At 38.3% G+C, this 14,625-nt stretch overlaps 1 protein-coding gene across 4 annotated transcripts in view; it reads right to left on the reverse strand.

Annotated features, from left to right (window-relative positions):
• Window positions 1-14,625, reverse strand: part of LOC126947191 (thymosin beta-4-like) — a 196,830-nt gene that overhangs the window by 50,477 nt on the left and 131,728 nt on the right. For all 4 annotated transcript variants that reach the window (XR_007722955.1, XR_007722954.1, XR_007722958.1 and 1 more), the window contains one exon: window positions 6,392-6,454. The gene's annotated coding sequence lies outside the window, so the exon portion shown is untranslated. The remainder of the gene's footprint in view (window positions 1-6,391; window positions 6,455-14,625) is intronic.

Here is a 14,625-nt window from a genome sequence, read left to right on the forward strand (position 1 = left end):
TCAGGAGATCGAGACCATCCTGGCTAACATGGTGAAACTAAAAATACAAAAAAGTTAGCCTGGCATGGTGGTAGGCACCTGTAGTCCCAGCTACTCAGGAGGCTGAGGCAAGACAATGGTGTGAACCTGGGAGACAGAGGTTGCAGTGAGCCGAGATCGAGCCTCTGCACCCCAACCTGGGTAACATTGCAAGATACTGTCTCAAAAAAAAAAAAAAGAAAGAAAAAAATTACAAAACTAGAATGGCTCTTCTCCTGCAAAGGATCACAAATCCTCGCCAGCAAGGGAACAAAATTGGGTGGAGAAGGATTGTGACAAATTGACAGAAGTAGGCTTCAGAGGATGGGAAATAACAAACTCCTCTGAGCTAAAGGAATATATTTTAACTCAATGCGAGAAAGTTAAGAACCTTGAAAAAAGGTTAGATGAATTACTAACTAGAATAACCAGTTTAGAACACATAAATGACCTGATGCAGCTGAAAAAGCACAAGAACTTCATGAAGCATACACAAGTATCAATAGTCAAATCAATCAAGCATAAGAAATGATATCAGAGATTGAAGATCAATTTAATGAAGCAAAGCATGAAGACAAGATTGGAGAAAAAAGAATAAAAATAAACAAACAAATCCTCCACGAACTATGGAACTATGTGAAAAGACCAAATCTATGATTGATTGATGCACCTGAAAGTGATGGGGAGAATGGAACCAGTTGTAAAACACTCTTTAGGATATTATCCAGGAGAACTTTCCAAACTTAGCAAGACAGGCCAATATTCAAATTTAGGAAATACAAAGGACGTCACAAAAATATTCCTCAAGAAGAGCAACCCCAAGATACATAATCATCAGATTAACCGGGGTTAAAATGAGTGAAAAATGTTGAGGGCAAAAGAGAAGCCCGATAAGACTAACAGTGATCTCTCTGTGTTTCTGCAAGAGATCACTACAAGCAAGAAGAGAGTGGGAGCCAACATTCAACATTCTTAAAGAATAGACTTGTTAGCCCAGAATTTCATATCCAGTCAAACTAAGCTTCATAAGTGAAGGAGAAATAAAGTCCTTTACAGACAAGGAAATGCTGAGAGATTTTGTCACTACCAGGCCTGTCTTACAGGAGTTCCTGAAGGAATCACTAAACATGGAAAGGAACAACCAGTACCAGCCACTGCAAAAACATACCAAATTGTAAAGGCCATCAATACTATGAAGAAACTGCATGAACTAACAGGAAAAATAACCAGCTAGCATCAGAATGACATAATCAAACTCACACATAATAACAGTAACCTTATATGTAAATGAGTAAAGGACACAGACTGGCAAATTGGATAAACAGTCAAGAGCCATCTGGTGTACTGTATTCAGGAGACCCATCTCATATGCGAAGACACACATAGCCTCAAAATAAAGGATGGAGGAGTATTTACCAAGCACATGGAAAGCAAAGAAAAAAACAGCAGGGATTGCAATCTTAGTCTCTGATAAAACAGACTTCAAACTAACAAAGATCAAAAGAGACAAAGAAGGCCACACAATGGTACCACGTAATGGTAAAGGGAACAATTCAACAAGAAGATCTAACTATCCTAAATATATATGCACCCAATACAGGAGCACCTAGATTCATAAAGTAAGTTCTTAGAGACCTACAAAGAGACTTAGACTTGCACACATTAATAATGGGAGACTTTAACACTCCACTGTCAATATTAAACAAGTCAATGAGACAGAAAATTAACAAGGATATTCTGGACTTGAACTCAGTTCTGGACCAAGCGGGCCTAATAGACATCTACAGAACTCTCCACCCCAAATCAACAGAATATACATTCTTCTCAGCACCACATCACAATTATTCTAAAATTGTCCACATAATTGGAAGTAAAACACTCTTCAGCCAATGCAAAAGAATGGAAATCATAACAAACAATCTCTCAGACCAGAGTGCAATCAAATTAGAACTCAGGATTACAAAACGCACTCAAAACCACATGACTACATGGAAACTGAAAACCTGCTACCGAATGACTACTGGATACATAACCAAATGAAGGCAGAAATAAAGATATTCTTTGAAACCAATGAGAACAATGACACAACATACCAGAATCTCTGGGACACAGCTAAAGCAGTGTGTAGAGATAAATTTATAGCACTAAATGCTCACAGAAGAAAGTGGGAGAAAGGAGTATTTCAATCTAGGAAAATGTACATTTTGGATTTGGTAAAAAATAAATAAATAAATAATAAAAATAATAGAACAGTGATAATGGTTAACAAATTAAACCAACGAAACAGAATCTATCTGCCTGTCTATGTATCTATCATTACATGTCATGTTCAAAAAATTGATACATTAAAAAAACCTATATAATCCAGAGGACTGCTGAAATATCTTAATTTTATTACTGTTCTAACACAAACGTTTAACTTCCTCTTTTAAAAATGACATTATTACCTCTGATATCAGCCTAAAAATAGAAACTTGCCTTGTAACATATAAGCATAGGTAATCAAATGAGAAGTGAAAGAGATCAGGATTTGAGAACAAAATGAACCAATTCTAGATATGTTGCTATTAACATGTCTCCAAAAGTCTCTTTCACATAGGAAAACTTATTTTGTGATTAAAATTATCAAGAACAATGCTTTATGTTTAGAAGTGGGTGCTTGGGTGCTGGTAACACAGATTAAGAAGTAACAATAATCTAAATGGTTAGGTGAATTTTGCAATATAATTGTGACTGTTCTTTGGTATGTGTTTTTTGTTTGTTTGTTTGTTTGTTTGCGACAGGGTCTCAGTCTGTTGCCCAGATTATGCAATAACATAATCATAGCTCACTACAATCCGGAACTTCTGGCCTCAAGCAATCCTCCTGCCTCAGCTTCCCTAGGGCTGATACTACAGTCATTAGCTACTGTGTCCTCACCTGTTCTTTCTCTTGGAGCAGGAATTGACAAACTTTTTCTATAAAGGGCCAGATAATAGATATTCTCAGCCACAAGGGCCATATAATGTCACAATTACTCAATTCTGTTGTTGTAACACAAAATCAGTCAGGGACAATATGTAAAGAAACCATTGTAGTTGTATTCAAACAAAGCTTTATTTATGAAATAAAAGGCAATTCAGTTTGCCTGCAAGTCACGGTTTGCAAACCCATACCTTAAAAGACAAACCTGGACTGCCTTGCAAATAAACGTATCTAACAGGGTAACTCTTTCAGTCAAAGAATAATGTAACCTAGAGTCCCTTTTCAGTGTGAACTTTTACAAAGGGAAAACTTTGACAATCATCGATTGGAGTCATGACAATTTGTATGTATTCCTAACAAATAACGTGAGAATGGGGAGGATGAACAGGATTGTATTAGACCTGCCTCCATAAGTGACTAGGCTTAAAAATGCTGAAACAGCCATCAGTGTTTTCAAGGTTCAGCCTACTTCAACACAACAGTCAGATACTTACTGCAGATTAAAACAGATGCAGAAAACACACAGGGATGTAAAAACAATCAAAGCCACTAAAATGGAACATCAAGTCTTGAGTTATTTAACCGTTGGGCTGAAGCAACTCAACAAACTCCTCACATTAAATGGCATCTGTTTTCCCCACGTTTCAAGTTTCAATTAACTTTTCCTGCCAGAAGCGATTACAATTTGAACACCTGAGTCCCATTTTAATAAACAGGATTTGGTTCAGAACACCTCACAGTTACCTCAGAGAATGGTAGTTACAGAAACCTGCTCTTGAATTTGGAATTTACAGGGAGAAAGGTTTCAAATGACTTTCAATTGTATCTTCCTTCTCAGTGATCGTGTGTAAAAATATGAGCCCAGAGTCATTGATATTTAGGCATAATAAATTTATAAAACAAACATCTTGTTCCTCAAGATTCTATAAACAATTCAGGAAGAGTGGCTTATGCCTATAATCCCAACACTTTGGGAGGCCAAGGTAAGCAGATCACTTAAGGCCAGGAGTTTGAGACCAGCTTGACCAACACAGCAAAATCTTGCCTCCACTAAGAATACAACGATCAGCTGAGCATCGTGGTGCATGCCTGTAATTCCAGCTACTTGGGCGGCCAAGGCACTAGAATCACATGAACTCAGGAGGCAGAAGGTGCAGTGAGTGGAGATCACAAAATAATGGCCATTGCACTCCAGCCTGGATGACACACACAAAAAAGATTCTATAAATATATTTTTTCATGCATATGGATGTATAGCTTATGTATGGAATAGAATATAAAATAAAAGTTAAGAGCACAATAGTCACTCCAGTAGGGAGTTTGCTCTAATTGTGTTGACCAGGATTACCAATGTGGGCAAAAATTCAGAATCAATAGTTGATTCAGATACCTCACAGAGCTGTGACCCACAAGCCTATAACACATAATACAAAGTAAATACCATTGTGTTACTTTTGTACAGCTTGATAAGCTCTGTACTATGCATTGACATTGATTATCTATTTTAATAAACACCGTGCATGACCAATAGGATAAATCCCTCATTTGAAAATGAGGTTGAAGACATAGGTTAATTGATTTAACTGAATTCATAGAGTGAGTTGATTTTGCAGTTAGGATTAGACTTAAGTTCCCCTCATTCACATCTGAGATCTTTTATGCAGAGAAAATAAGCCCCAAAAAGCCTGGAATTTTTGTGTGATTTGTTTATAGCCATATCTCTACCAAACTGCAGGGGATGATGTAGGTATTCAAAAAGTTCATGTTGAATAAATGAATGAATAGATCTTTTTAAAATGGTTAAAGTGGGCGCACAGAAAAAGTAAAAGCAGAACACATAAAAAAAAACATGAGATGGTCTCACTCTCCTTGTCTTTGCAGCAAATCATCAGTTTTGTTTCTTTCTGCCGCATCTTTTCTATGTCTCAAGGGGCTCACTATCACCTCTGGTGATTGGCCAAGTGCAATAGACCAGGAACAACAATCAATCAGTGAGAGGGGTCAGAAGACAAGAGTTTTAGACCCAGATTTTCTACCTGGAGGGTTGGCTATGGACAAGCCATTCCCTTAAGGAGTCTCGACTTCCCAGTCCTTTCTGGCTTCCACACATAACTCTTTGGGACTTACTGTCTGCTCTGATTAACTACAGGAGTATGGGAAAGGTCATGTAAGATTATGAAGATATTTTACATACAATACATACTGATGAAGTCATTATTGTACTAATTCTGCAGTCATTTTCTCAGAATAAGATTGAGAGTGAAACACAGGCCATGGGATTACAATAACATTATTTGCTGTAGTGGATGAAGACCAGACCAATGTCTCTGGATCCTTGGAAGAGTTCCCTTTCACCCCCCAGTTCTGTTTAGAGATACTCCATGACATCATTTCATTCTGATGTTGGGGGCACTTCCTCTGGCCAAGACCCTGAACTAAACTTTCCTGACTGCCAAAGTGGACTCTTTCAACTCTTTCTTTGCTGGTCCCCAAAACTTTCAAATTCTCATAATTCTCAGGCCCACTGTCCTTGGAAACCTTGGAATCAGGCAGTCTGCCTGGCCTTATGTCAGGGCCTATGCCTCTTGTATTCCCTGGGGAAGAGAGTCCAGTAAAGCAGCTCTTCCCCTTTTTTGCATTATTGGTGATTTTAGACAGTTGTCTTCTAGGACAACATTATACAGTCTCCTAATAAGGATGATAGAGAGGTGAATGACTGGATACAAGGGTGGATGGATGAATGGAGAGATGGATGGATGGATAGATACATACATACATACATACATACATACATACATACATATGTGTGGATAGATAGATAAACAGATAGATGGATGGATGGCTAGCTGGATAGATGGATGGATGGATGGATGGATGGATGGATGATTGGATAAATAGATACTAATCTAACTGATAGGCAGGTGAAGTAAGATGTCTCTCTGCCCAGTATATGGGGAGGAGCCCCAAGGGAGAAAAATGAGATGAAAATATTTGAGAAACCCCATTAGCAGTAATATGAGTCTCTTCTCCCCAGTGGCATGTATATTTCAAAAGCATGCAGAAAATCTCTCAGATAGCTATGATGTAAGGTGGGAAGGTGGTGACAATCTATACCTTTAGAATGCTTCTAGTCTTACCTCCATACATCATAAAATTTTTTGTCTTGTTAGTCAATAATGCACACAGTGTGTAGCCAGGTTTTGAGAAGGCTCCATTCTTTTTACAATAATTTACATACACACACACACACACACACACACACACACACACACACACACACACACACCCCCTGCAGTTAATGAACTCCCAAAGCTGCAGAAGAATAAGAGGGCCCATTCATACCCATAACCCCATGTAAGCACAGTCAGATTTGGGTCCAGTGTTTTAAGTACCACTGACATTCTCCTACCTCACAAAAGCTTTGGCACTGGTGTTTCTTCAGGTCCTCTGATTCCTTGCAGGGCTCCAGACACTGGAATAGAAGGACAATAAAAATAAATGAAACATGGAAACAAAGAAACAAAGCCAAGGGGGAAAATGAATTCACCTGTGATTGTTGCTTTTCAATGCTCATTTATTCTGGTTAGTTTAGAAAACTGAACAAATCACCTGCTCTTTTTCACTTGGCATAAAATGAACGTGAGCAAAAGCGTCATTATGAAACAGAGAACAAAAACATACTTCAACACAATTAAAAAGCAAAAGTTACACCTCCTGGCACAAACTTATAGGGAAAGCAGTGATTCTTACCATCAGCCAGAGGAATTAGGGTAAGAAATACATATACATATACATATCCATCATATACATGGGGTTTTTTTTGTTTTTATTTTTGTTTGTTTTTTTTTCGAGACGGAAGTCTTGCTCTGTCATGCAGGCTGGAGTGCAGTGACAAACTCACCACACTGCCAGCTCCACCTCCGGGATTCACACCATTCTCCTGCCTCAGCCTCCTAAGCAGCTGGGACTACAGGCACCCACCACCACGCCCAGCTAATATTTTGTAGTTTTAGTAGAGACAGGGTTTTACCGTGTTAGCCAGGATGGTCTTGATCTCTTGACCTCGTGATCTGCCTACCTCAGCCTCCAAAAGTGCTGGATTACAGGTGTGAGACACCGCACCCGGTCAAGAAATATTTTCTATTCAGTAAGAAATACTTTCCAAAGGTTGTTGTTTCAAAGGAACTTTTTCTCAGAATACTTAATATAACATTTCTTTTAAATATGCAGTATACGGCTATTTTTTGTATACTCTTCTACCAGTGATTACGTGAAAATGCATTGTATTAAATGTATGCCTACATATATGTGCACATATGTATTGTTAAGTTGGGTCCTTATCTCAGTGAATCCAACAGCATTAGGATAAATCCAGTTTAATCGCTCCATTAAAATACATTGACTAAATCTATTAGATTCTGACATGAGAGTTTTATAACAGAAAATGAAGTTTACTTACACACATCTGTATATAACTTATTACTATATACATCCTAATTAACAAAGACACTAGCCAGACTCCATTGTTCAAGAATGACTATAATAATAAACAGTAAGATTGTTGAATAAATGAACTATATACACAAATAATATATAGCTACATATAGTATATATAATATATAGACACATAATATATAAAGTATATATAACATGTGTGTACATATGTGATGTCTGTGTGTGCCTGATAGTAGCTATGCCTCATGGTTGAAAAAATAAAATGTTACATTCATTTGCATGGAGATTTGATTGTCAAAATTATATTTAATGTAAATTATAATTGTAAACATTAATAGTCATATGTAGTAAAATGTCAGTCATCTAAATATAGGCATGGCCCTAGCTCTCCTACATTCAAGATTATTTTCATTATTATATATCTTCATTATTATAATAATAAATTTCATTATTATATTCATTGGTGATAAATTTTCCAATTACAGTAGAAATTCCCAGTTAAATTTCAGACATATACAATATAGAATTCAGGATATGTGGTGTACCAATACCACTTTTTCACCGTATTTTAGTCCTCCTCCTTATTTTAAAATACAGATATAGTTAGAAGATACACTGGAAGACTCTATGAAGAAACTTATTTTCAATACCCATTGCCAATTTTTAAAATCAAAGATATGTATGAAACTAACTGCCCCATGCCAACTGTCAACTCTGTATAACAATACTGCTCAAAGCATGACCAGTGTCTGATATTATGGGCACCTCTTGGAGTTTATTTCGAATGAAAACTCATGGGCCTTCTTCTCAATCTACAATCAGAATTTCTGGGATCAGGGTTCAGAAACCTCTCTTAACAAGTTCTACTGAAAATTCTGATGCTTACTAACCTTTAAAAAGAACTACCATCAAGTTTGATATTTGCATTTAGCATCGTCTTTATGGAATAAATGTTTGTTGGATATTTCCCAACTGAAATAACAGAGACGTAATCTTGCAAGTAGCTGAATCTCTGCCCATGAACAATCCCCAGACCACTGTTGTTTGGAGTAATGTGTCTTTTTTACTTTACATAAGTTTCATTAATAGCATATATTTCTTATGACAATATTTTAGATTCTATAGTCAATAATGTTGCATATGAACAATTCATTTTTAATTATTTTAATTTTAAAATTTTTGAGCTCTTTAATAGTTTTCTCCAAGACGTACGTGAGCCTGTCCCAACTTACAGTGCTTACCTCTCCAAAGCATGTTCAAAAACAATTTTTTTAACCAGTATAGCAATCCCAAACGAAAGCCAATTTTCTAGTAGCAATGAAACGTTGTTTAAAAACTTATCCAACTTACATATCTTATGAGTTCCTTAAAGAGTTAATTTTGTTACTTACGGCTATATCGACTTTGCTCCAAAGCAAAAATATTTAGTGGTTATTTAATAAGTATGCTTAAACCGAATTCTTCCTCAAGACCATCTGAAGTGAACACATGGCACTCCTGCCATTGGCAAAGTAAGTCTTTATCATTTCACTCAAGGAACAAACATTTATTCCATAAAGAAACTGTTAAATGCTGTGTGGCTAACAATGTCTGAAAATAGGCATGTGATTTTTGTTTTCTCTCATTGCTAAAAATATAAATTATATAAATATGCTGCTACATGTGTATACAGGTGCATTTTCACAACTATAGACATCAGAGCACAAAAAGTCTCAAGCCTTTGAAAACTCCATAATCCCAGATAGCCAAGGTCTTGGCAGCTTGTGGAATAGTCAAATGCTGTATACAAAACAAATATCACTTACACAAATAGGCATATTTCTGGAATGCTAATCAAAGCAATGCATAACACACTTGTTTTGCTCTTAATCTAGAATTTCTGGCTGCCAAATATAGCATCGGTATATGTAATTCATTTAAAGCTCCAATTTAATTGCATGCCTGCTTCACTTCCAATAGCTAGTAATCAGCAGTATCTAAAGACATTTCTCAAAATGTTATTAATGAGAGCCAACATTTTCTTTTAATAATCTTCCATGAAATCTCTCTGATAACACAATGTATATGCAATCATCTGAGTAAATATTTGCAGACTAAGTGATGCAGGAGAAAACAACAATGACACATTTTCTCTCACACTTCGTATGGAAGAAAAAACTTCCTATTTCTCCAGACAATTAAAAAGATACATAAAAGACAGCAGCCCTGCCAGAGATGTGAGAACCCAAAGGACTCTATCTTGAACAGGGGCTGGGTAAAATGGGTCCAAGACCTGCTGTGCTGCCTTAGCAGGAGGTTAGGCACAGGATGAGACAGGAGGTTGGCAGGACTGGTTTCACAAGATACAGGTCACAAATACCCCACTGATGAAACAGGATGCAGTAAAGAAACCAGCCAAAACCTCCCAAAACCAAGATGGCAATGAAAGGAACTTCTGGTTGTCTGTGTGCTCACTATGCACTAATTATAATGTATTTCCATGCTAAAAGACACTCCCACTAGCACCATGACAGTTTACAAATGCTATGACAAGGTCTAGAAACTAACCTATATGGTCTAAAACGGTAAGGAAACCTCAGTTCCAGAACTCCCCACCCCTTTTCCAGAAAACTGATAAATAATCCACCTCTTACTTAGCATATGATCTAGAAATAATCTAAGTTTACTCAGTCGAGCAGCCCATGCCATTGCTCTGCCTATGGCACAGCCACCCTTTTATTCCTTTACTTTCTTAATAAACTTGTTTTCACTTTTAATAAACTTGTTTCACAATGCAGCCTTGCTCTTGAATTCCTCCCTGCATGAAACCAAGAACCCATGTGGCCTCTCAGGTTGACCCTCAATTTTGAGTTCACCTTGTGACAACCCCACATCTCTCTTCCAGTAGACAATTACTTTAGAATTTATTCCATATCACACATATAGGTGCTATGACCATGTATTGCCTACAACTATCCAAAAAGTTAGCAAAGGTTTTAGGCTTTCAAGTTTTATTATGATGGACTAAAATCATTACTTCTGAGGCTACTTCTTCAACTCCAATGAAGAAACACTTCAAATTTCAAAGAAAAACTTGTAGATTGAGAGAACTAATCATATATCATCATTTGGCAGGTAGATACTAAGTATGCTTTTACTTAGCCTAGAACCTTTACAGATTATTGACCGCTTTTAGAACTATTTATCTAATGTAATCTCATCACAACACATCTATGAAAGTATATAAAATAAAGCACTACTGGCCAGGTACAGTGGCTCACACCTGTAACTCTACCACTTTGGGAGGCTGAGGCAAGAGGATCACCTGAGCCAGGAGTTCAGGACCAGCCTTGGCAATATAGCAAGACCTTATCTCTACTAAAAATCAAAAACACTAGCTGGGCATGGTGTCATCCTCCCGAGTTGTTGGGACTACAAGTGAGTGCCACCACAACTGACCAATTTTTATATTTTCATTAAAGACAGGGTTTCTCCATGTTGGCCAGGCGGGTTTCAAAATCCTGACCTCAAGTAATCCACTTGTCTTGGCCTCCCAAAGTGCTGAGATTATACGTGTGAGTCACTGTATCCACTCATGGGGTGGTTGGTTCTTTATTACCTTTGTTACAGCTGCAACCCTTCTGGGCTACCTCTAGTGTTTGGACTAGTCAAATATAATCATTCATTAAAATCAAACATTCCAAAAAGTAATAGCATTCCAAAAAGTCTACTGTTACAAGCTATATTCTGTCTTCCAGTGTATCTTCTAACTATACCTGTATTTTAAAATAAGGAGGAGGACTAAAATAGGGTGAAAAAGTAGTATTGGTACACCATATATCCTGAATTCTACATTATATATGTCTGTGTTTTGTGTTTTGCTTTTTCTCTAAACACAAAAACAAAAAGCAAAAAGAAAGTAGATGGCAGGCTGGAGGAGGGACACTTTCACACTTTGGCCAGGTTCTGAAGAATGGCAGAGTTAGGCAGAAATGCACTAGAATGTCATGGAAAACACTAACAAGAGCAGACATCAGCTTGATACCCACTGAAAACAGGGGAGCCAGCATGGAGAAAAAGTGGCTGCATTCCTGCACACAGCATGAAACACATCCCTGAAAATGACTTCCGAGGCAGCTCTCTGGGCAACACTGTCTTGTTCCACACACAAAAAAAGGTCTCAGGTGAACACATCTGGACATTGTTTGGGGAGTGGGAGACTGGCTTATGTTTGTTGGTGCATTCCCCATTCCTCTGCCTTCTCCTGACTAGGCATCAGACTGAAGTCCGAATGACCCTTGCACATATTTCTACTTCATGAGTTATTAATACTAACCTTTACTTGCATCATGAACTTTAACAACATGCCCAAGGTCATCCAGCTTGCCAGACTGGGACTAAAACCCACCTCATTCATTTCATCCTGGCTCTATTCTCTACCTCCTTCTCTCCTACAGATAGTTCTTATGACCAAGAAATATGGCCAGGGATGGTGGCTTATGCCTGTCATCCCAGTCCTCAAAAAGGCCAAGGTCGGAGGATTGCTTGAGGCCAGCGGTTCAAGACCAGTCTGGGCAACACAGTGAAACCCTGTCTATAACTTAAAAAAAATTTTTTTCAAGAGAGATATATACAGACTTTAACCCAAAACTATGCTATAATCTTTAGAACACAAAGTCGGCTTCATGTTTCCTATGCATACATGCCCTAAAGAATGTATAGGGTATCCTGTAAGTAGCCTATCTTTGATATATATTTGTCACAATAAATAAAGCTTTATTGGCCCAGAAAGTGCTACAGGCCGAGGCAGTCCTCGAAGCAGAACAGCAAATAGGAGGACAAGAGAACCACAGCAGTGCAAACTAGAAGATATTTTGAAGTAATACACTACAGGATACAGGAGTATACAGAGCAGCCAAGTGAGAAATTATGAGGATATAGATGGATGGGTTAGTTTTCTAGAAATGCCACAACAAAGCCCCACGGACTGGGCCACTTAAACAACAGACATTTATTTTCCCACAGCCCTGGAAGCTAGAAGTTTGAGATCCAGGTGTGGGCAGGGTGGTTCCTCCTGAGGCCTCTCTCCTGGTTTGTAGACACCATCTTCTTCCTGTGTCTTCATCAGCTAGTCCCTCTCTGTGTGTCTGTGTCCTCATTTCCTCTTGTTATGAAGTGTTTTAGTCCACTTCAGGCTGCTATCACAGAATACATAGATGGAGTACCTTATAAACAACAGACATTGATTCTCCCACAATTCTGGAGCCTGAAAGTCAAAAATCAAGGTGTGGGCAGGGCTGGTTTCTTCTGAGGCCCCTCTCCGGGACTTGTAGACTCTGTCTTCTCCCTGTGTCCTCACAGGGTCATCTATCTGTGCATGTCTATATCCTCATCTTATAAGGACACTAGTCCTATTGGATCAGGGCCCTCCCTAATGACTTCATTTTACCTTAATTACTCCTTTAAAGATCCTAACTCCAAATACAGTCACATTCTGAGCAACTGGGGGTTAGGACTTCAACATCTAAATTTGCAGGGAAGACAGAATATAGTCCATAACCGAAGACTTTTTGGAATGTTGTTGCCTGTTTGATTTTAATGAAGGATTACATTTGACTACAAGTCCAAACACTAGAGGTAGCCAGGAAGCATTGTAGCCATAACAAAGGTAATAAAGAACTACCTTCCCCACGACCCCCATGTGGTCCTTGCCCCAGATGGTCCTGGACTGCTTAGATGGCAAGCACACTTGATCAAAATCCCAATTAGAACTGTTACTTCTAAGAGCTTAAAAACAACAGCATTGCATTTCAACTAGCCCTTCTGCCAGGGTGCATGTGCTACAATCACATACTGTAAGGGACAGACATCAAACAGGAGCACATCCTCTCCAGGAAGCTGCAGGGAAGAGGGTTTAAAACACTCAAATGAAACGGAGCAAGCTGCAGTGACCATTAAGGACACGCTGAGCGCAGAAAACTCTACAAAGATGAAAGAAGAAAGAGGAACTAAACCAACACTAGTCCTTGTTAAATTACATGAACCTCGTTTTCTTGGTATCTTTTGATTACACTCAGGCTGATGTCTCTCTGGTCCTGCATCAGGCTGATGCCCCTGAAGCCCAAGCTCTCACTCCCAGCTCTGCTCTTAATGCAGGACCAACAATTTTTGTTTTCTTCTGTAAATGACCAGATAGTGGAAATTTTAGGCAGGGAAGTCTTCGTGGGTGAGCAAACTGCAGCCACGCAGGGCCCCACATTTAGAAGGGGCCAAACCTTGATTTAATGCTTTGCCATCACTGTCTTCACATTCTTAATTTTTCAAAGGGGACTTGCATTCTTATTTTGCACTGGGCTCTGGATATTATACCACAGATCCTCGTTTTCATCTTCACAGGCCATGCAGTTTGCTCTGAAATTATTTGACTCTGCTGGCATAGTGCAAAATAAGCCATAGACCAGACAAAAGTGAATAAGTATGGCTGTGCTCCAATAATATTTTATGTAGAAATGCTGTCACACATGACTGTGTTTCCCCCAAAATTGATATGTTGGACCCTGAGCACCCTGGTCTATGATACTATTTAGAAACAGATTATTTGCAGATATGATTGCTTAAAATGAGGTGTTTAGGTTGGGCTCTAACCAAATTACTGATCTCCTTATAACAAAGAAAAATTTGGACACAGAGAGAAATACCCATGGCGGGAAAACGATGTGAAGACATAGGAAAAATGTCTATAAGCCAAGAAGAGAACGCTGAAACACATCCTTCCCTCACAACTCTCTCACAGGGAACCAACCCCAGCGACACTTGAGTTTCACACTTCTGGTCTCCAGCATTGAATTGCAGGACAATAAATTTCTATTGTTTAAACAAAACTGTTTGCGATACTTTATCACAGCAGCCTGAGCAAACTGACAGAGACAGAAATTTAAACTTTGTATAAATGTCATGTGTCAAAAAATGTTCTGTTTCTTTGAATTTTTTCATCATTTAAAAATGCAAAAACTATTCTTAGCTCATGAGCCTTACAAAAATAGAGAGCAGAGCCCATTTGGGCTGCAGGCAGTAGTTTGCCAACTCCCACTGAAATTCTGCTCCGAAGACTTGAAGAAACCAATGACTAAGAGAAATTGATAGGTTTACAGGATAGCAGATAAGAAAAGAAACAACCTGCTGAAATGCTGAAACTTCCCATGCTTGTAA

Source organism: Macaca thibetana, chromosome Y (genome assembly GCF_024542745.1).
Source record: "Macaca thibetana thibetana isolate TM-01 chromosome Y, ASM2454274v1, whole genome shotgun sequence".
Taxonomy (NCBI): domain Eukaryota; kingdom Metazoa; phylum Chordata; class Mammalia; order Primates; family Cercopithecidae; genus Macaca; species Macaca thibetana.